The sequence below is a fragment of the Canis lupus genome, chromosome 18 (genome assembly GCF_048164855.1).
Source record: "Canis lupus baileyi chromosome 18, mCanLup2.hap1, whole genome shotgun sequence".
Taxonomy (NCBI): domain Eukaryota; kingdom Metazoa; phylum Chordata; class Mammalia; order Carnivora; family Canidae; genus Canis; species Canis lupus.
Window position 1 is genome coordinate 13,896,261 of NC_132855.1, and position 20,509 is coordinate 13,916,769.

The window sequence follows — 20,509 nt, forward strand, 5'->3', positions numbered from 1 at the left end:
TTTTCCTTGGTCTCAATTTTTTTTTATTGTTCCCCATAATCTATTTTCAAATGTCTTCACCCTTAATCATAGGAAAATCTAGCCAGCCTCAGTGTTTCATATCAAACACGTGGCATGCATTTGCCTTGGGGTAGATTTCTGTTCCTTTGGGTGACGGTGGCCTCTTTTTACTTCTTCTACAGCCAGTGGGCAGTTGATGTACACACTTAGCAGTCCAAATCAGTATCTTGATTCTGGAGGGCTCGGCCACTGTCTGCCTTAGTTTTTGGTGTGAGTTTCCACCTTCTCATGTATCCCCACATGACTCAGGAGAAATTAAGGGAGGCTATGTGATATGCCCTTATTATGGAAAGTCATCAAGACAGAAGAACCTATTATATGCCCAAGTCTTTGGAAGGTAATATATGAGCTCATTGAATTCTTCCAAGTTCCATCTGAGGTCAGTATGATTATCCCTCTTTTACAGATAAAGAAATATATTTTGTCTTGAAATGAGGTGTCAGGAGGGAATATCCTGCTTTTTGACCCGTGGCAAAATTGCAAATGAAATGTCTCACAACCCAAAAAGATATTTGCCAGAAATAAAAATATAAACTGATCTTTCATTATTAGGCAGTTTGGTAGGAAAATAAGATGTTTTCACCCATTAAGTGTCTAGAAACACAGGAAAAAGTACAAAATGAACCGTGGGCTAAGTAACACAGCTATTAGAGATGGTGAGATAGGAATTCCTTTTAATCTAGATTTAACAGAGCCCTTTAGTCCTTTAAGGAAAATTAAATTAGTGTAATGGAAAAAAAAATTAGAGTTCAAAGTCAGATCTATTGTGCAGATGCCTGGCCTTTCTAATGCACAGTCACATGACGAACTTTTTAAGGATGATGATGATGATGATGATCAGAGTTTAGAGCCAGAGACTTAAGAGATATGTATGCAATTTATAGCAGAAATTTTCGGGATGTTTTCTCTTAGCCACATTGTTGAGCACTGTGGCTGGGCCGTGATTCAAATGTTGGAAGATTCTGCATCAGGGCCTATAACCTGGCCTGCGAGGGAAAGTCTAGGATAGCTGAGCCAGCAGGAAGACCCCGCTAATGTGAGCTAATGCACACTGGGGCCTCTCCTCCCAGGGTGTAGGCTGAAGGCCTGGCTCTCTCAAAGTCACTAGCAGTACCACACTTATCCCCGAAGGCCTGCTGTGCAAGCTGTCTGGCATCCGTGCCCAGATGCCGAGGGGTTGTGGGCGCAGGGTTTGCACGCACCCCCGCGGGTGCTGGCTGCCTGAACTCCCTAACTCGAAGTGCTAATGCAGCGTGGCAGGGAAGGGAGCTGAAACATCCTTTCACCGGGGAGTTGCACCCTGAAAGCTGCTGGCCGCCCTGGGGAGGAGGTATGAGGTCAAGGTAAGAAGATACTTATTCAGACTTCAGGAGGTAGGCAGAAAATTAGATTTAGACAGGCAAAGCAACTATTTATTAAAAATGTCAAGGCTTTGTGTTGACTTTGTGGATGTTTTTCTGATCTTCAGGGGCAAGAAAACTGCACAGCTCAGTCTGCACAGCAAAGAAAATCATCTGTTAGGGCCACCATCTCACCTTGCCATCTTGCCGCTTAATGGAAAAAAAAACCCTCCTCAAAGCATGGATAGCTCTGGGTTTCCTGGAAGGATGGTTTCCCCTCAGAAGAGTGTTGGCAGCACTGGGTTGTTCACTGTGGATATTGGGGTCTGATGGTCAATTTTGCTATATAGTTGTTGGAGCTTAGGAAGTAATGGACTATTTGACTCTAGGTTATTCAGCATCATACTATGATAGAAGCTGATTTTAATTTACTTCATCTGGTAAAAGCATTAATAATTTGTGATGCTGTTTATAAAGATCTAAAAAACAATGTCTTGTTTGAAACTCATCACGAGATATTATATTCTAGGATATTCTGTTACTGAAGGGGAGTCCATTAAATATGAGATACAAATACTTAAGAAAACAGGATGATGGTTGATGCCAAAGCTAAACTGAGGCATCAGGGGACCAGAATAAAGTGGTCTTTCCCTGTCCAGGGGTTCCTACATGAGATAAGATCTGCAGATTCCACGCTGACCTATGGGATCTGCCTCTCCAAGAGAGCTTTGTTGTAGCAAACACCCTTCCAGCTGGTTATCTGCATAGGCCTGGCTCAAGCCCATTAGCCAAATCCTAGGTGAAGAGAATGAGAAAGAAACGTGGCTGTTAAGCGTGGTGAAGAGACTCGAATTCTAATTCTTGTGGCTCTGTCTCTGACTTGCTAGGTGGACTTTGTGAATCTCCATTTTTCTCTGTTGTAAAGCAGAGGCATTGAATCAAACCCTTGAAGGAGCCTTGTGTGAGCTAGTGTTTGGGCAAGGGGAAGGCAGCACGGGAAGACAAGTCCACTCCCTTATTTCAGTCTCTGTTATTTATCTAGAACCAACACAGACTTCTTCCAGAGTCTTCAGGCAGCTGCACCAGTCAGTTGCAGGGGATAAGATAGGGGTAGAGTGGGCAGACTCTGGCATTTGCAAGGTCAGTGCACAAGGTTAATTCTAAACTGTTGAATGAAGACCTAGGTCTTTGTATCCCATTCTCCTTTCCTGCAGGATGGGGACCTAGGCATGTGGAGGGCACACTGGGCTGCAGTGAGGGCCAGGAGGGTCTTGTCTACAGTTGTGGTGAACACACTGGGGGCAGAGCAAAGAGCTGAGGGACATGGCCAGCCCCAAACTGGATCATTCATCAAGGGAGGAAAATTGAGGAGCAAGAGCCAAAGGCAGAATTAAGTGGGACCAAGAATGCTGTAGCTTCAGAGCACTATTGTGGAAGGATGCCTGGAGGGATCCCTAGAAAAAGGTGTTTATGATACTTTTTTTCCATAGTGCTTTTTAATGTCATTCTTCTGTTGTATCATGTGGGCAATTATGGGGGTTGAAACTATCCAGTGATATAATCCAGAGACATGGATGCTTTTGCCATATATGTTTTCAGCACGTATTTAATATCAGAGTCAGAATTCTCCAGTTTTAAAATGTGCACTTCCTGACTAGTCAGGCTTCACAAGCCAATGAGTCCAGAGGTACTTGCATTAAGCTGGCCCTTTGAAGGCTACTAGCTCCACCAACTTATCCGCAAGTGTTGCAATCCTTGGAAGACTTTTCCTCCCTGACCCCTATTATTTCTTGGAAACCTCAAGGGGTGCTGCACATGTTCTGAAACTCAGTTCTGGTCATTGCCTGCTGCCGTGGCCCCTCTGAGATGGACTTCAGCCATTTGTCCAAGCTGCTGCCCAAGGACAGGATGCTGGAGTCCCTCTGTACTCCAGTGCTGGGGAGCTGGGCCGCTCTGAATCTCATTGCCAAAGGAACCTGACCATTCTTGGGGCTGCTGCAGCCAAGAGACCCACCATACTCCACTCTGCCTTGGGCTGATGCACTTGGACTTCAGGTTGCTCTCCTGAAAGTAAGAATAGCACCTGTTCTCCCCCTTCCCTTGCTGTTAAAATCAGCTAGGGTCAGAACAAGTCAGCTTGAGCCCTAAGTGAGACTTCTCTTTTATTATTATTTTTTTAAATTTGAGTATAGTTGACACAAAATATTGTATTAGTTTCAGGGGTACAACAGTGATTCAACAAGTTTATACGTTATGCTATGTTCACCACAAATGTAGAACCATCTCTCTGTCCCAGTACATCACTGTTTTGACATCATTGACTGTACTCCCTACGCTCCACCTTTTATCCCTGTGACTTACTCATTCCAAGGTGGGAGCCTGGATCTCCTGCCACTTCACCTATTTTGCTCATCCCCTACAACCCCCCCTCCCCACCTCTGGCAACCATTAGTTTATTCTCTGTTTTTATAGATCTGATTCTGCTTTTGGTTTGTTTATTCATTTGTTGTTGTTGTTGTTGTATTGTGTTGTGTTCTTGTTTTAGATTCTACTTATAAGTAAAATCATGCAGTATTTGTCTTTATTAGTTTGACTTATTTCACTTACCCTAATACCATCTAGGTCCATCCACATTGTTGAGACTATTCTTTGAATCCCCACACACAGCTTTTTGTTCCTAGGATGCACGTCTGCCAATAAGTGACCTGGGCAGTATCTGTACTGAGAATACCATTTACTCCTCATGTGGGGGCTTCAGAGCTTGGGCTGGGTCATAGGGTCTGATTCCTCTGTCCCTTGCGGGGAATTTCTGCTCCAGGGATCTTATTGTCCCTGCCACGGTCTGCCTTCCATGGGGCAACCAGTCTGTCAGACGTGTCCATAAGCATTTATTCCGTAATTCTGGCAGGATTCAAATTTATTATTTTATTTTTATATTTTACCAGGCGGCGTTCAGCACTTGTGTAAGTCAGAGATGTAAGTAACCTACAGGAACAGGATAAGCAGTTACCTCCCCTGACACATCAGTGGGAGCATCATAGTCCCATAAGGTCGGACCATGGGCATTTTTGGAAGTAACATGGGGTCACCAGCACTGAAGGAGGAGATCGGATTGAGTTTGAGGAAAATCATAAAGTAGTGGTGAGGAGTCTGCACTCCCTATGTGCAAATCCTGGACCTCTCACTTACCAGCTCTGTGACCTTGGGCTATCTCTTACCCTTTATGTGTCTCAATTTCCTCATCTACAAAAGAAGGATGACAGTGGTATCTACTATATGGGATTATTGTGATGAATAAATGAATTAATATATGTAAAGCCTATTGTACACATTCTTGCTCTGATTACTGAGTTTTGACGTTGTCAAACACATCCTAACTCACTAAATATGAAGTTGCCCTGGCCAGGTAGAGCAAGCATCTCAATTAGTATTCCACAGAAGACTCCAGATTTTCTGGCTATTCGATGACATAGCAGACGAGCCGCACTGACCCACAGCATCCTTCTGGTGTGAATTAGGGCCAGGATTCCTACCAGACCTGAAACCCTACTCTTGGACCATTTTTTCACCACCTGAATAACTTGGACTCACAGAAACTGCTCCCAGAAGGAAACCAAGACGCCAAGTCCTGGTGGGAAAAGAGCAAATTGTCCAATGGGCATTTGGAGCATTTGACCTTCTGACTTCTAATTTTTTTTCCTGTTATTTATACAGCTGAGTCAGAGGTTCCAGGAGAGTGAGGCAATTCCAGGGAGACCTGGGGGGAAGGGGAAGAGTTAGGGAGTGAGAGGAGGAGAGAAAGCATCGGACAGAATGTTTTCGCTGGGAGTAATCAATAGATTCAGCAATTTTGGCACAGAAATGTCAATTTACTGGACATCTTGTATGGACTTTCCAGTACCTTTATAAAAGAATGTCTTGTCCGTAGCATTTTGGCACTTTTTATTCCGGGGTTTAGCCAAAATTTAAAAGTTTAAAGATATAGGAAAGTAGGAAGATCACAAAAGGTTGAGTCTATGATGGCAAGCTCTGGATTTAAATCTGCTCCTACTTTTTATTTGTGTCATTGCCAGATAGTCAGATACACTAGTGGAGACAAAGTTTGTTCGTATGGACTGAGAGTCGGGCTTAGAGGTTGCATCCTGGCCCTTTCTGTTTGAAAATGTGCTGCAGCCCTCCTTATATTAAAAGGAACTTCTCTCACTTTCTTTACTTCTTCCTAAGGTCTCCTGTGCTATGGCTCTGAGGATTTTTTTTTTTAATTATAAAAACACTTTGTGTGGCAGTTTCAGATCTCATTCCATGTTTTAATACGATATTAGTGGACATTTCTCATCTACTATTTTAAAGTAGCAGAGCTTGTGTTTCAAGTGGTTATTTACCTCAGCGATTATGTTCAAGCACTCTTTATGTCCCCTTTTCAGGAGAACTGATATTTATTAAGCATCTACTATGTTTCTAACCTGCATTTTGGCAATTTATGTGATTCGTGTTATTGCAAAGGACACTGTATGGCAAATTCTGTCCCCTTTGTTTTCCTCTCAAGGAAACAGAGGCTCAGAGAGATCAGATAACTTGTTCAAGGCCAACAGCAAGTGGAAGAGGCAGGGTCTCAATGTAGACTAGCCGCATCCTTGCTCACAACTCATTCTGTTCATTCCTGATGCCCAGCTGTCCTCTAACTGCCCTTTCCAACAAAATCCCTGCCACTGATTAATTTTGAGTGCTCTCCCTCCTTTCCTGCCTCCACCCTGGTCCAGGGCTTTACCACCTAGAGCCAGGGTCTGGCAGTAAGCCCCTTCCTCATCTCCTAGCTTCTTCCTTTGCCTTCCTTCCAATGTATTCCCCACTGAACAGCCAGAGTGAGCTCTTTTAAACATTTTATTATGAAAAATATCTCATGTACAAAGAATGAGTTTTCCAGTGAACATCTGTGTGCCCATTCCTAGACTCAGCCTTGAACATGTTACTACACTTACTTGATCACAGATCTATCCCTCTGCCTGTCCCTCTATGCATCCCTCTGTCCATCTTATCTTGTGATGTGTTTCACAGGAAGTTGAGTAAGTAGTAGCATCAGTACTCTTCCCTCTAAATATGTTGCATGTATACAGAATAGATTTTTTAAAAAGATTTTATTCATTTGATAGAGAGAGAGAGAGAGAGAGCATAAGTAGGAGGAGCAGTGGAGGGAGAGGGAGAAGCAGGCTCTCCACTGAGTAGGGAGCCTGATGTGGGGCTCCATCCCAGGACCCCAGGATCGTGATCTGAGCTAAAGGCAGACGCTTAACCAACTGAGCCACCCAGGTGCCCAGAATAGATTTTTTTAAACAAGAGGCAGGTCATCTCATTCTCCTGCTCAATCCCCAGGGTTTTCATAGCCCTTGGAATAAAAGCCCAGCCCTTGCCATAGTAGTATAAGGTCCCCCAGGCTCCAATTCCGCCTTCCTTCTGGGTCATTTGGCCCCAGCAATAGTGAGCACTTCTCTGTTCCTCAGTCATGGCAAGAACCCCTTTTTACATCATTCAGCCCTACCCAACATGATTTCACACACTTATTTACTTTTGTGATGTTTTCCTGACTAGAATGCGAGCTTGGTAAAGACGTAGGGCCTACAACAGGGCCTACAACAGTTCTGGGGTGATTGAAGGGGCATAATGAATGTTTGTTCAATAAATGGATGGATGATGGAAGGAAGAATAGAAGAGGAGGAAAAGGAAAGCAAGAAGACGCAGAGAGGGATGGGAGGAAGGAAAGGAAGGGAAAAGGAAAAAGGGAGGAGGGAAAGAAGGTGGGAGAATGGAAGGAAGGGCTAGTTTCCTGCTGGAGACTGTGTGTCTTTTCAGGTATTGCCTGGCATCACATCACTGAAGGAACAGGGTCTTCATCCATGTGGCTCCTTGCTGAAGGAGATCTATCCCCAGAATCCAGACCCTAATAGAATATACACAGCAATGTTGGGGGTGTTGGGCGGAAGGCAGGTTGGCATCGCCCCAGGGGCCCATTTCCTGCTGCCCCTGGGGCCCATTTCCTGCACCTGTTACAGCAAAGCCCCATCTTTTGATTTTACTTTTGAGGGATTTGTGAGGGCATCTGGGGAGGTTCACAGGAGAGGAGATAATTCCAGTTCAGAGTCTTGAATTTCTCCTCCTCTGATTCACGAGGTGGGAAAACACTGTACCTCTGAAAAACTCTGGACTGTCACAGATAATATTTCAATACTGTTTAGTTCAGGGATTCCCCAGGCCCTTCTCCTCTGAGGGTTTTTATAGATTTTCTACAATTTCAATAAGCCCAAGTCTCCTTGGCCCTTCACTCTTGCTGTACGTGGGTCCTCCACACCTGTTCAAAGTCTTGTCCAGTTTATGCTCTGAATTGCAGGGCAGTGTCCAACTGGACAATTAAGCCTGTTCTTGGAGTGACCAACTGCTGCTGCTCTTTCATTTTTAGGGGGCAGGGATGGGAAGGTAGGGAGAGATTTTAATGTGGTAGTAAAAGCCTCCAATGGGTCATCAATGGAAAAAAGAGCATCGCTGGTGGGTCATGTGGATCCGTATTGTTTCATAATGTCTTTAGCTTCATTTACACAGGTGAGAATGCCATGACCACGTCAGAGCAGGGGCCTCCAGAGATTTTAAACAGGTTTTGACCTCAGGAATGCCTGAGGAGAGTTCATCTTCTCTCCTGTTCTGTTTCATGTGCCCTCATGACGCCTGCGGCCCACAAAGCCACAGAGAGTGGGGCCATGTCTCTGCCGCTGCTGCAGGAGCTCCTGTAAGGACACTGCTGCCTGTGCACAAACCCTCTTTCCTTGGGCTCCAAAAGCTGCTCCCCTCAGGGTGTCATATTTGAGCCGTGTGCCTTGGGGTCCTCCCTGGGTTCTGCGCTGGTGTGAGAGACTCACCCGGCTCCCCTACTTGGAGCCACACTTTGTCACTGACCAAGGCTGCTTGTGGCCCCTTATCTCACTCGACCCCTACCTAAAGGGCCTGTATGCACAGGGCTCACACACGGTTCTGTGGGTCCTTGCTGTCACCTGCCCCATGCCCTGTCATCATGGAGTGCCCCAGTTTGAAGTTGGGGCACTTGTGTAGATGAATTCACATCAAGAGAGGCCGTGGGTTGGCCCACAGCCTCGAAGCTGCTAGGGTGTTTGAACTTGGTCGTTCTGGTGGTGGGACTCCTGATTCCTCACATTCTTGATTGCATCATTGATGGGCCTGTTTTGTGTGTTCTGGGAGGAACTCCTCAAGGCCTGGCCTCCAGACGACTCCTCCAGACCTCCTGATGCTTTTGTCCTCACATAATTCCCTGTTTTGCTTTCTGGCTGGAGTGGCTTCCGCTTCCTGCTTGGAGCCCTGACTGATACGGCATGTCTGCTCCATTTCATTCCTCCAGTATCTTTGAGGTAACCATTTATATCTTGCTTCCAGAGGAGTCCCAGAGAGGATACAGACATGGACCATATGTGACAGAAGCTGGCTTTGAACTCTGTTGCTAGAGGCTTTGATTTTAACACTGCATTGCTTTGCCTCACCTGAACAGAGAGGATGGGGGGGAGGGGGCAACGACAGGGCAGAAAGAGAAAGAAGCCCTTAAATGTCATCCTCCCCTCTCTCCCAGCACCAGGATGCCTTCGTCTCTAGACTCCAACATGACCACACTTCCTGAAAGGATGTGTACATCCCGGCTGTCAAAGCTGTGCCCGCCCTGGTACTATAAGAATGGAGATCCTAACATCCCACCAACTGCTAGAAAGCTGAAATATTTGGGGAAATTCTGCTTCACCTCTGTGGCTTCATTCACGAGTATCCTTTGCTTATTCTCGAGGCTCAGATAACTGGCTCATGCCCCGGAATCCCACAGTTCTCTAGGTAGCTCATTCATATTTCCAGGGAACTTTGCCCTGTGGTATGGTTACTTGTATGCATCTCATACCTCCTCTACCAGACTAAACCTGCCCCTTATCGTTGTATTCCCCGTTCACTTACCAATGTGCAGAGATTCCCCTGTGTTCGGTCGTGCAATCCAAAGATCAATAGAATACAGCCTCCAGAGTCAAGGAGCTGCAGGTCTGGTGGGGCAGAGAAGACACTGTATGATACAACCTAAGTATAAAGATAGAAAGATGCAGAAGGGGCCGAGGCCGGGGTGAGGCACAGAGGAAGGCTCGTGACTCAGGAGGTCATTTGGAGCTGAGGTTTTAAAGTCTGGGTAGGAGTTTCCCGGATAAGGTAGGGGAGGGTGTTTCAGGTAGAAGGGAAAGCATGGGCGTGATGGAAGTTAGGCTAGCCAGAGCTCAGGGTGCGTAGGAGAAGTGTGCAGAGAGGAGGTGGGGGGTAAGTCAGGGAGGAATAGTCCAAGAAGGGCTCAGGACAGTGGGTGCTACATAAATGATTTCTGCACGAGAAAATACGTTATTGCTATTGTTTCACAAGGCAAATGGAAGTTTTGTCCTGTGGACTATCTGAGCTCTCCTTTCAGGCCGAGCTCTCTTTCCAGGCCTACTTGAACCATCCATCATGGTGAGAGCATGTCCCTGAATGCTGGGGGAGGGCGTCACGGGGGAGAGCCAGAGAGAGGGCTGGCCTCGCTCGAAGCTTCCAGCAGACAGCCAAGCTGCTCTTTAAATTAGGGCTCCTCAGATCACTCCTGCCTTATATGCAACCTGTGGGTCTTAATTTGGCTGTTATGGAGCTGTTTTCTTTCCTAACTTCAAAGCCCATGTTTTTATTAAAGCCTCTGAAAATCATTTGCACCTTCCAACTTTGGTCTCTTCCCATTGTCCTTTATCATCCTGGTGAGGAAGCTACGCTGTGCTCCCCACTCCAGGCTCAGAAACATGAGCCCTTGGGTGGGTGGGAGGGCCCCCTGGCCCTGATCCTCCATTGCCCTTAGTCCCCAGGATCTCTGTCTGTCCAGAGGCGAGGTGGGTGGAGCAATGAGTTTGCATCTTACCACAAATCACACCGTGTGTGTGACCTTCAGCAAGTTATGTAGCCTATTCAGGTATCCAGCCTAGTCTCAGTGTTCCTGTGGGTAATGGGACTGACCTTGCAGGGTCATTGGGCGGATTAGACGTAGGACTCTAGGTAGTGGGAAGCATATGATACATTGCAATGCACTGCTTCCCGCTGGCTGCGTGGTCTTGTGCAAGGTACTTGACCGCTTGTGTCTCAGTTTCCTTATCTATAACATGGAAATGATAATCATTCATCTGCTTCATAGGGTTGTTGCGAAGATTACATAAAGTAAAATATGTAAAGTGGTTGGATCAGTGCCTGGCACATTGTGAGTCCTGCACGCGGCTTAGCACAATTAATTCCTCTGCTGTTATAACAGCCCTACGCTGAGTCCTGTTATTCTGCAGAGGAGGAAATAAGACACAAAGAAGTTAAGTCACTAGTTAAAGATTCTGAACTAAAAAAAAAAAAGAAAAAAAAAAAGATTCTGAACTCTCCATCAGTGTTGTCCAGTAGAACTTTCTGGGGTGATAGAGATGTTCTAGAGTCTGCCCCCAGGATGGTCCCACCAAAGATGTCCACATCCTAATCCCCAAACCCTGTGACTATGACTGTGTTTCATTGCACGACAAAAGGGATTTGTAGACCTGATTAAGTTAGGGATCTTGAGATGGGGAGATTATCCTGAATTATCTGGGCAGGCCCAAAGTAGTCCCAAGAGTCTTTATAAGAAGAAGGCAGAGGAGTCAGAGAGAGAGAGAGAGAGATCTGGAGGTGTTACACTGCTACCTCTGAGGATGGAGGAAGGGACCATGAGTCAAGAGAATAAGTCCCCCTATATGAGCTGGAAAAGGAAAGCAAACAGATTGTCCCTTAGAGCCTCCAGAAGGAAGGCAGCCCTGCTAATACCTTGAGCCTAGTCCAGTGTGACTCATTTTTGAGCTTCTGTCTCAGAACTGTGAGATAATAAACTTGGATAGTTTTAAGCTACTAAATTTGTGGTGATTTGTTAGAGCAATAGGAAGTTAATATACTGACAAACTGGATTTTTAATTTTGTTTAACTCTAATTTCCCTTATGATTTCTTCTTTGACTCACTTGTTGTTTAGTTTTCAATTAGCAATAATCGCGCCTCGGATAAACCTCATTGGCTACGATACTGCCACTGCGCAAAGCTCACTTGTTGTTTAGGAATGTATTTTTAATTTCCATACATTTGTGAATTTTCCAGCTTTCCTTCTGCTGTTGATGTTTTTGTGGAAATTCTCATTTTAAAAAAAAAGGAAATTCTCATTTTATTCAGGTATCATTTTAAAAATATTCTTTGGTTTTTGCTGCTTTGTGATTTAGCTCTTTGAGGATATTTGAAGACAATTTTTTTAAAAAAGTCTTTGTGTAGAAGTCTGATGTCTGTGTTTCCTCCGGGATGGTTTCTGGAGATATATTTTGTTCCTTTGAATGAGACATGTTTTTCTATTTCTTTGTATACCTTATTTCATTTTTATTTAGTTTATTTTTTTGGGGGGGGGAATTGGGTATTTGAAAAATAGTCACTGGGGTGCCTGGCTGGCTCAATTGGTAAAGCATGAGACTCTTGATTTTGGGGTTGTGAGTTCAAACCTCACATTGGATGTAGAGATTATTTAAAAATAAAATCTTAAAAAAATAAAAATAAAATAGTCACTTACTTAAAAAGTAAGTCTTTGCAGATTGGCTATGTGCTGGAGAATTCCTCTGCTTGTTAGCAGGATATACTTTGAATCTTAGAATCAACCCAAGGTAAAGGGTTAAGATCTTTACAAATCTTTTTTGAATACGGTCTTATCTGGACCTGTATGTGGCTTTTCGAACTCCCATGAATACACAGGGAATTGATTGTTTTTGAATGTCTTAGTTTCCAAAAGAGCTTCACTTCAGCTTCTCCTCAGGACCTTAAATGTTTTGCTGATGCCTCTGGTGCTCAGGCACCTGCAGTTTTTATAACTATGGCCACTGCTTTTTGCCATATTTCCCAGCTTGAGATGCAAGCTATGCCACTTTTTCCCATGAAGCTACAAGTTAGGCAGAACAGAGACCAGTCCTTCAGGCAGCTCCCGGACAGGTTATAACATGGCAAATAAAGTTTGCTTTGCTCCCTCTGGTTCAAGGGAGGGCACTGGGAGCTGGGCTGCTACCTCCTTCAGTCCAAGACTTCTCCACACTGGGGATGAAATGGGACAAGGATCAGTAAACATGTCACAACATTTCCTACCATTTTGAACATGGATTTTCTTGATTGGAAATTGGTTTGAATGCTGTTAACCTTTGACTGTTTTCCAGAGCCCCTATAAAGTCACTTTGGCTGCTCACTGGTTGTTAAAAAAAAAAAAAAAAATGTTTCTATGGGGGAATGAGAGCCTGAAGCTTCCTAGTATGCCATTTTTCTACTAATATTTAATTTCTTTGTTGATAACCTATATTTACAAGTTTTATATAAAGAACAACTGTTTCTTTTATAATAAAAAAGGTAAAGATTATTAAGAAAGAGACAGGATCTTATTATTAAAGATCTCCTGAGAACAAAAAATACAAACTACGTAATAAACTCAATCACAGGTGCTTGGGAACTCAGGTGGAAGCACCTTTTACATAGGAGTGAGACCACAAATTGAGCTCTTAGCTAAAATCTTGTATAGTTGACATAAGCCTAGCATAATACCCAGAACCTCGAGGGGATGGCATTAGGGAAAGTACCAGAATCTGAGGCTGATCCCCCATTTCTCTGGGCAATGTGCTCAGTGAGCAGATGACGGGCAGGGTCACCCACACTGATTAATTTCTCTCTCCTTCAAATGCATAAAGTTTTATTTATGTTATTTATTATTTTTTTATAGATTTTATTTATTTATTTATGAGAGACACACAGAGAGGCAGAGACACAAGCAGAGGGGAGCCTGATCCAGGATTTGATCCCAGGACCCCAGGATCATGCCCTGAGTGAAGGTAGATGCTCAACTGCTGAGCCACCCAGGGGTCCCTATTTATATCATAATTTAAACGTATATTTGTTTAGACTTCAGTCTATATAAATAGAATTACAAAATGATATAAAGAAGTACAAAAGATGACTTAAGCAAATGGCAAGATGTACTATATTCTTTTTTTAAAAAAAATTTTATATATTCATTCATGACAGACATGGAGAGAGAAAGAGGCAGATTCACAGGCAGAGGGAGAAGCAGGCTCCATGCAAAGAGCCCAACGCAGGACTCGAGCCCCATGCGGGACTCGATCTCGGGTCTCCAGGATCACACCCTGGGCTGAAAGCAGCGCTAAACTGCTGAGCCACCCGGGCTGCCCAAGATGTACTATATTCTTAAACAAGAGATCAAGTATCATGAATATTTCATCTTTTCCCATTAATAGACTGTTGCTATAAAATTCCAATGAAGTATATATACAGGATGTTTTTCAGGGAATATGACAAAAAAGAATTCAAAATCTCACATGACGAAAGAGCTAAAACAGGAATATGAAAGATGATTCTGAAAAAGGTAGCATGAGAGCAGAGAGTGATGCTGGTTAGCTCTTCCTGGCATTAAATCACACTGTGAAGTTACAACAATTTAAACTTTGTGGTATTGATTCAGCAGTAAATACATCAATGGAATAGGATAACAGAGAAATAGTCTTTTACATTTACATTAAATATTTGATAAAATGGGCATTATAAGTTAATTTGGAAAAAGGACCTATATTACAAGTGTGGGATAACTGATTGACATTTTGTACTGGAGTACTATTTAGGTCATCATTTTTTTATTGAACCAAAATAAATTCAAGATGGATTTATTTTCAAATATTATAAAGAGTTAAAAATTTGAGTTAAGGGGGATTCCTGGGTGGCTCAGCGGTTTAGTGCCTGCCTTCGGCCCAGGGCGTGATGGTGGGGTCGCGGGATCGAGTCCCACATCAGACTCCAAAACATGGAGCCTGCTTCTCCCTCTGCCTGTGTCTCTGCCTCTCTCTCTCTCTGTCTTTCATAAACAAACAAATAAATCTTAAAAAAATAATTATAAAAAATTGAGTTAAGCATTTATTAGACTGTGGAGAGTTTTTAAATTTAAAAGTAATAGAAAAAGTTCACAGGTAAAAGTACAACTGATTTAACTCAAACAATTTTAACTGTCATTAAAATGAAAAACAAAATAAAAAGACAAAAAATGCACTGGAAAATATGTTCAATTAATTTTATTGACAAAGGCAGTTTATCATACAAAAGCCTCATCTAGACTTTAAAAAATAATAAAAGCATTTAAATCAACAGAATCAGGTGATATCAAATAGTAATTGATAATTCATAGCATAGGAATTATAACAAGTGAATACACATGAATCATATTCGACCTTACAAATGAGCTCAGAGATGCAAAATTAAACAAAAGAAATAATTCTTCATCTCTTAAATAAGCTAAAATAAATGTTTTCACTGGTAATGCTAAATATTAGAGATACAGTAGAAATGATGTTTACACTTGTTACTGATGCCATTATAAAGTGGTATATATATTAATTAGGATTACTCCATGCTGCTCTAACGAGTAACATGAACATCTCACTGGCTTGGGCAGCCTGGGTGGCTCAGCAGCTTAGCACCGCCTTCTGTCCAGGGCGTGATCCTGGAGGCCCGGGGATCGAGTCCTGCTTCGGGCTCCCTGCATGGAGCCTGCTTCTCCTTCTGCCTGTCTCTGCTTCTCTCTCTCTTTGTGTCTCTCGTGAATAAATTAAATATTAAAAAAAAAGAAAATCTCACTGGCTTAACACAAAAGCTTATTCCTCACTTATGCAAAGCCCGGTGGCTGTTGTGGGTCCTCTCCATCTGGTGACTCAGGGGTCTATGGTATTGTCTCAATGTATGGGTTTTAGCATCACTTGACAGATAGAAAGGCGGTGTGGAAAACACGGCCTCTCTCGCTCTCTCTCTCTTTTTTTTTTTTTTAACACAGTCTCTCTCTCTTTTTTTTAACACAGCTTCTCTTAAGTATCATTTCCGCGCAAAGCCCACTGGCCAGAATTAGTCATGTGACCTCCAAACGAATTACAAGAGAGCTGGAAAATGTAAGGAAGCGTAACAAGTGAATAAACATGAAATGATTAAGCATTTCCTTTTGGAAATCAATTTAGAGTAGAAGTCAGATGCAACAATAATTTCACTCCTGAATATGGATTCTCAGAAAATAGAAAAATGATAAAATGTAAATACATAAAGATGATCATCATTACATTGTGTATAATGATGTTAACAGCAACGTGATTACTGCCATTGCTCCCCACACAGGGCCGTGGATGTGACTACCCTGCAGGGCAACTGGAAATGGAAACGTGCAGTGTGGGCACAGCTTCTCGCCAACCAGGCAGGGTTTGCCAGAATTAAGTCATCCCCACAAAAGCTCCCCCCAACGCCTCATCACCTACTCTCTCGTGTACATTGCTAATTTCAAACTTGGCTCCGGATTGTGGTGCTCTCTTTACCAGGTGTCTGCCATCTTCCCCTATGATTCCTGATAATGATTCTGGCTTTGACCCTTCATGTGCCACTCTTGCCTCATGCCTGGATTTAGGATTCCATTGAGACACTGGCAGTCTGAGGGCCCCTTATGGCCTTCAGACATGTTTTATTTGATCTACATAGTGTCTTGATAAATTCTGAATTCATAGTCCACATTTAAAATTGGGAGATTTTGAATCCCTTGGTGGCCCAGTGGTTTAGCGCCTGCCTTCAGCCCAGGGCATGATCCTAGGGTCCCAGGATCGAGGCCTACATCGGGCTCTTTGCATGGAGCCTGCTTCTCCTCTGCCTGTGTCTCTGCCTCTCTCTCTCTATATATATATCTCTCTGTCTTTCATGAATAAATAAATAAAATCTTTAAAAAATAAAAAATAAAATTGGGAGATTTCACATATCTACCCAAATTTTAGGCTTATTTGAAAAAATGGAAAACCCGATAACCTGGGAGCTGCTGTGTTTAGGCTATGCTGTTTATCACAGCGGTTCCCTCACTGTGTACCTCTCTTGTTACACTCACCCACCTGTGGGCCCTGGAGGTGACCACTCCTTGCTTAGAGCAATCACACTGCCTGCCCGACCAGTACGTTGGGTAGGTTTGCTTCTCTGCCACTTCGGAGAAGTACTTCATTGCCTTCAAAAGCTACCTTGTGATTTGCCAGCTTCTTCAGAGTACCCTAAAAGGGCCAGTGGGGGTCACGTCTCTATATCTCTGAGGCCAGGAGAGCAAGTCCCTTCCTGGAGGTCAGGAGGTCTCAACTTTCTTCCTTGGCTCTCTCCATTGCTGCACCCGGTCTTCTGTCTCTGGGTCACCTCTTCTATTTGTGCCCCAGGCCAATGGCAGCTGATTGGCTTTCTCTTGGCAGGCACAAGTGGGTGCTAATGAATGGAAGAATGTGCTGTCCTTACACCTGATAAAGAGGTAATTGACCCCCACCTCCTTTCGCTCCACCCTCAGTATTTCTTTTTATGTGCAATAATCTGCATAGGCAAGACAGAGACCCCAGTTTAGATCCTAGTTTAGAAGTTACACCTAACTAAGAGCTCACAAAATGCTTAGATGTTATTCCAAGATGCAGAGCCAGCGGTGTCATGATTGAAAAAGTACATCAAAGGGCTTAGATGTCCATCTGTCTGTCTGTCCATACGTCCTTCCATCAATCCACTCCTTCAGTCAGCACTTAGTTAGTGCCTACTCCCTGCCAAGTCCTGTTACAGACTGTGGCCTCACAATGCCGAAAGGTGAGCCTATTTTCCTGATGAGAGAAAGGGCTCAAGGGATTAAAATAATTTGCTCTCAGTTCTGTAACTCAGAGATGAAAATCAGACTCTGAAATTCAAGACTGTTACAGTTGGCAGTTCTGCCCTGAAGAAGTTCACTGTCTAGTAGCGACTATGTGGGGTGTGACTATTAGGAATTTGTTCTAAATTTTGAGCTAAAATAAATAAATAAATAAATTTCGAGCTAAATGTTCCTGACATTGTCTCAGTTATCTGGATGATTTTTGCCAAAAGTGCTTGGGGGACCAAATTATTTGGACAATTACTACAGTATACGCAGCCTCAGAATGTGGAGTGTTCTACTTAATAATGAGTATCGAAGGCCTTTCAAAATGCCCACTTCGTGGATGTACCCGTCTGTGTTTGTCCTCTCTGGATTTTTCTTCTCCCACTTTTCAAGCAAGTTGTCAGGCCCTTATTTCCATGCCTTAGGAGGTTTTGCAGGACAGTATAAACAAAAACTGCTCAAAGTCTATGGTTCCTCCTGTATTTTGCAAGTGCTTATGGCAGATTAGTTTGTGGATCCGGGAAGAGGGTGATGGGAAAGAGGAAAAATGCTCTAAGGGCCAAAGAGGGACAAGAGAGAGTTGACCTTCCGGTCTGGGATGTGGTCTCTGGCCAGTGAGTTGAGCCAGTGACGTGGGCCCCACTCCACTCCGTGGCAGTCCGAGGGGAGGGGGACAGCCTTCAAGGGGATGGCTATGTGGGGTCCCCTAGAGATTTGTCTTAGTGCAAGACTCTGGGGACAGCCCATCATCCTGGGGGCCACGAAAGGGGAAGTCTCCGTGATGGCTGTGAGTCCGTCTTCCGTCTAACCAGTGGGGTAGGGCCTGACTGTCGGAGTGCAGTTGATTACAAAAAAATGCATAGAGTTCTTGCCAGAGTTTTCTTTCCAAAATGCTTAGGTTGAAGAATTTTTGCTACTTCTCCTTTGTCTCCTAAATCAAAGCCAGATCTCTCAGAGTGGTTTTCAGGTGCTTGCTGCCCAACAGAAAATCCTTCTGCTCTCGGGACTTGGAGGACACTCCAGCCACTGTGGAACATGTGTCCCCTATACTCTCCTGCCTCCAAGCCTCCGTACATGCTGCAGAGCTCTTCTCTATTCTTTGGGAAGCTCATCTTTCAAGACCCTGGAGGAGGTCTAGAGTGTCCTAGACCCTTCTCTCTTAAAACATACACACATACATACAGCAGAATTAATCATTTTTGCTTTTGTGCTTGATGGCATTTGATCAAAGTTAATGATTTAGGACCTGTTTACCAGTTAGTCGTAAGCATCTTAAGGTGCATGCTGTGTCTGACTCACCTCTCATTCCCAGGACCTAGCACAGAGCCTGGCACCCAGGAGGTGATCCAGCAAATGTCTGCAGAATGCACGTGTCAGCATGAGCAGAAGCACTGAGGACCCGGGGAGCCTGCAGGATGTAGAGGGGCCATCCGTGCCCCATGCCTGAAGCCCGCTGTGAACGGACTTCTGAGCAGGGCTTTCCTTCACCCAGGACAGAGGAGTCCTATGTCAAATAGCACCACCTGGCTGGAGTCACACTGGCAGAAGTATGTAAATCTTGGGTTTGACAACGACTCAGGTCTACCTTGTATTCTTTTATTTCATATCCTTTGCTGTTTGTGGTTCTCCTAAACTTACGATTTTTATAAGCAAAGAAATAGGCACTGACAAAGCAACTACTAGGTGTTCGATGCAGGTTATTTCACAATGCAGTGGGTGGGCATCACTGTTCCCATTTTACAGATGTTAACCAGGCTTAGAGGGGGCAAGTAACTTTCTCATGTCTTTTGCCTGAGAAAAGAGGGCAGATGCAAGCTCAGGTTTGACTTACTCATCGGGCACTAGTGTCTGTGTCCCGGTGGGAAAAAAGGATCTTGTTAGGATAACTGGAGGGGTGTGTGTTTACAGAGACACGGATGACAAAGCTAGGGGTAAGTTGAAGGGAAGGGGAAGTGGGGAACCCCAGAATCCTGGGCTGGGAGCAGCGGGAGAGAGGGTGCAGAAGCCTGCAAGGAGCAGTGGTGAGCTGCAGACGCAACTGCCTGTGCCCCTCCTCCCAGGGACCAAGGCACCCAGGGGTGGGTCCAAGGGGCTCTGCTTCCAAGGCAGAAAGCAGGGCAGGGAGGAGGGAAAATGGATCTGGAAAGACGAACAGAAGTCAAGTGCACATCAGCAGCGTCTCAACACAGGCAGGCAAGCCCAGCCTGGCCGTGGCCGTGGAGACACCTAACCTGGCCCCCTGGCACCCGGGGGACATTCTTACAAAATCCCAATGACCATGGGCCTTTAACTCGCACCCTGCATGGCTGTCCCCTCTGCTTAGGAAGCCTCATGCCTCCTCGGCCCCTGATGGCTGTGGTCCCTCCGAGACCCAGTGATGGAGACCAAGGGCCCTTCCTTCTGTGACCCTCGTTGCAAACAGACAGTCCCCCCCACCCCAGGGGACTATCTGATGGCCCCGTAGGTTCCATCTCTTCGCAGCATCTGGTTTCCCTTCGAGTGAGAAGAGCAGCGGGCGGCAGGCTGAGCGGAGCCTCTCTCTCCCCAGCCCCCGCCCCCAGCACCCCATCCCATTTGGGAAGAGAGGGGGCAGCGCTGTCTTCCCATCAATTTCTCTCACGCTTGCTGCCTGCACCTTTTCTCCTTCTTAATCTACCCGTGGCTCCTAAAAGGATTAATTAGAAAGATGTGAGCAGGGGCTGGAACGTCAGAAAACAATCGTCACTTTCCTATCTGACCTCTCTCACCAGCTGCAGAATTAACAAATTGAATGTCCCCAGCAGACAGGGGTGGCACATGATACGGAGTTCATTACGAGCCTCGCCAGGGCCTGTGTGCAAAGCCCCGTTTAAACAACTCTTGCTGATTAAATTCCTCCCGGGCACTCCCGCCAGACGCTGTTAGAAAATACTCACATCCAATAGCTTTTTAATTTTTTTTTAAACATGTGCCAATTATTTGCCTGCTATCTGCAGGTGCTGGCAAGCATCACGGCCGGCCTCACTGTCTACACTCTTATCCACTCGGCGCCTGCCTGGGGGCTCACGTTGTCAGGAATAGGACCCTGGGCTCTGCTCTGGGCTGTCAAAAGCTCTCCAGCCACCCTCCCGGGCTGGCCTGCCCTGCCCCCAGCCCCACACGTCTCACCTTCTGAAGCTCACAACTCTCTCGAATGTTTCAAGGTGACAACACAGACCCGGGTGACCTGCTGGAAGTGGGGCCCGGAGGGGTAGGCACGGATTCATGCCTGGGCCAGTGCCAGCTGCCTCCCGGCCAGGGTGTGCTTCAGGCCTGAGCCAAGCAGGGACACAT

At 44.9% G+C, this 20,509-nt stretch overlaps 1 pseudogene; it reads right to left on the minus strand.

The window, feature by feature from the left end:
* Nucleotides 1-11,460: 11,460 nt before the first annotated feature.
* On the minus strand, nt 11,461-11,541 carry LOC140609624 (U4 spliceosomal RNA; annotated as a pseudogene).
* Nucleotides 11,542-20,509: the final 8,968 nt, after the last annotated feature.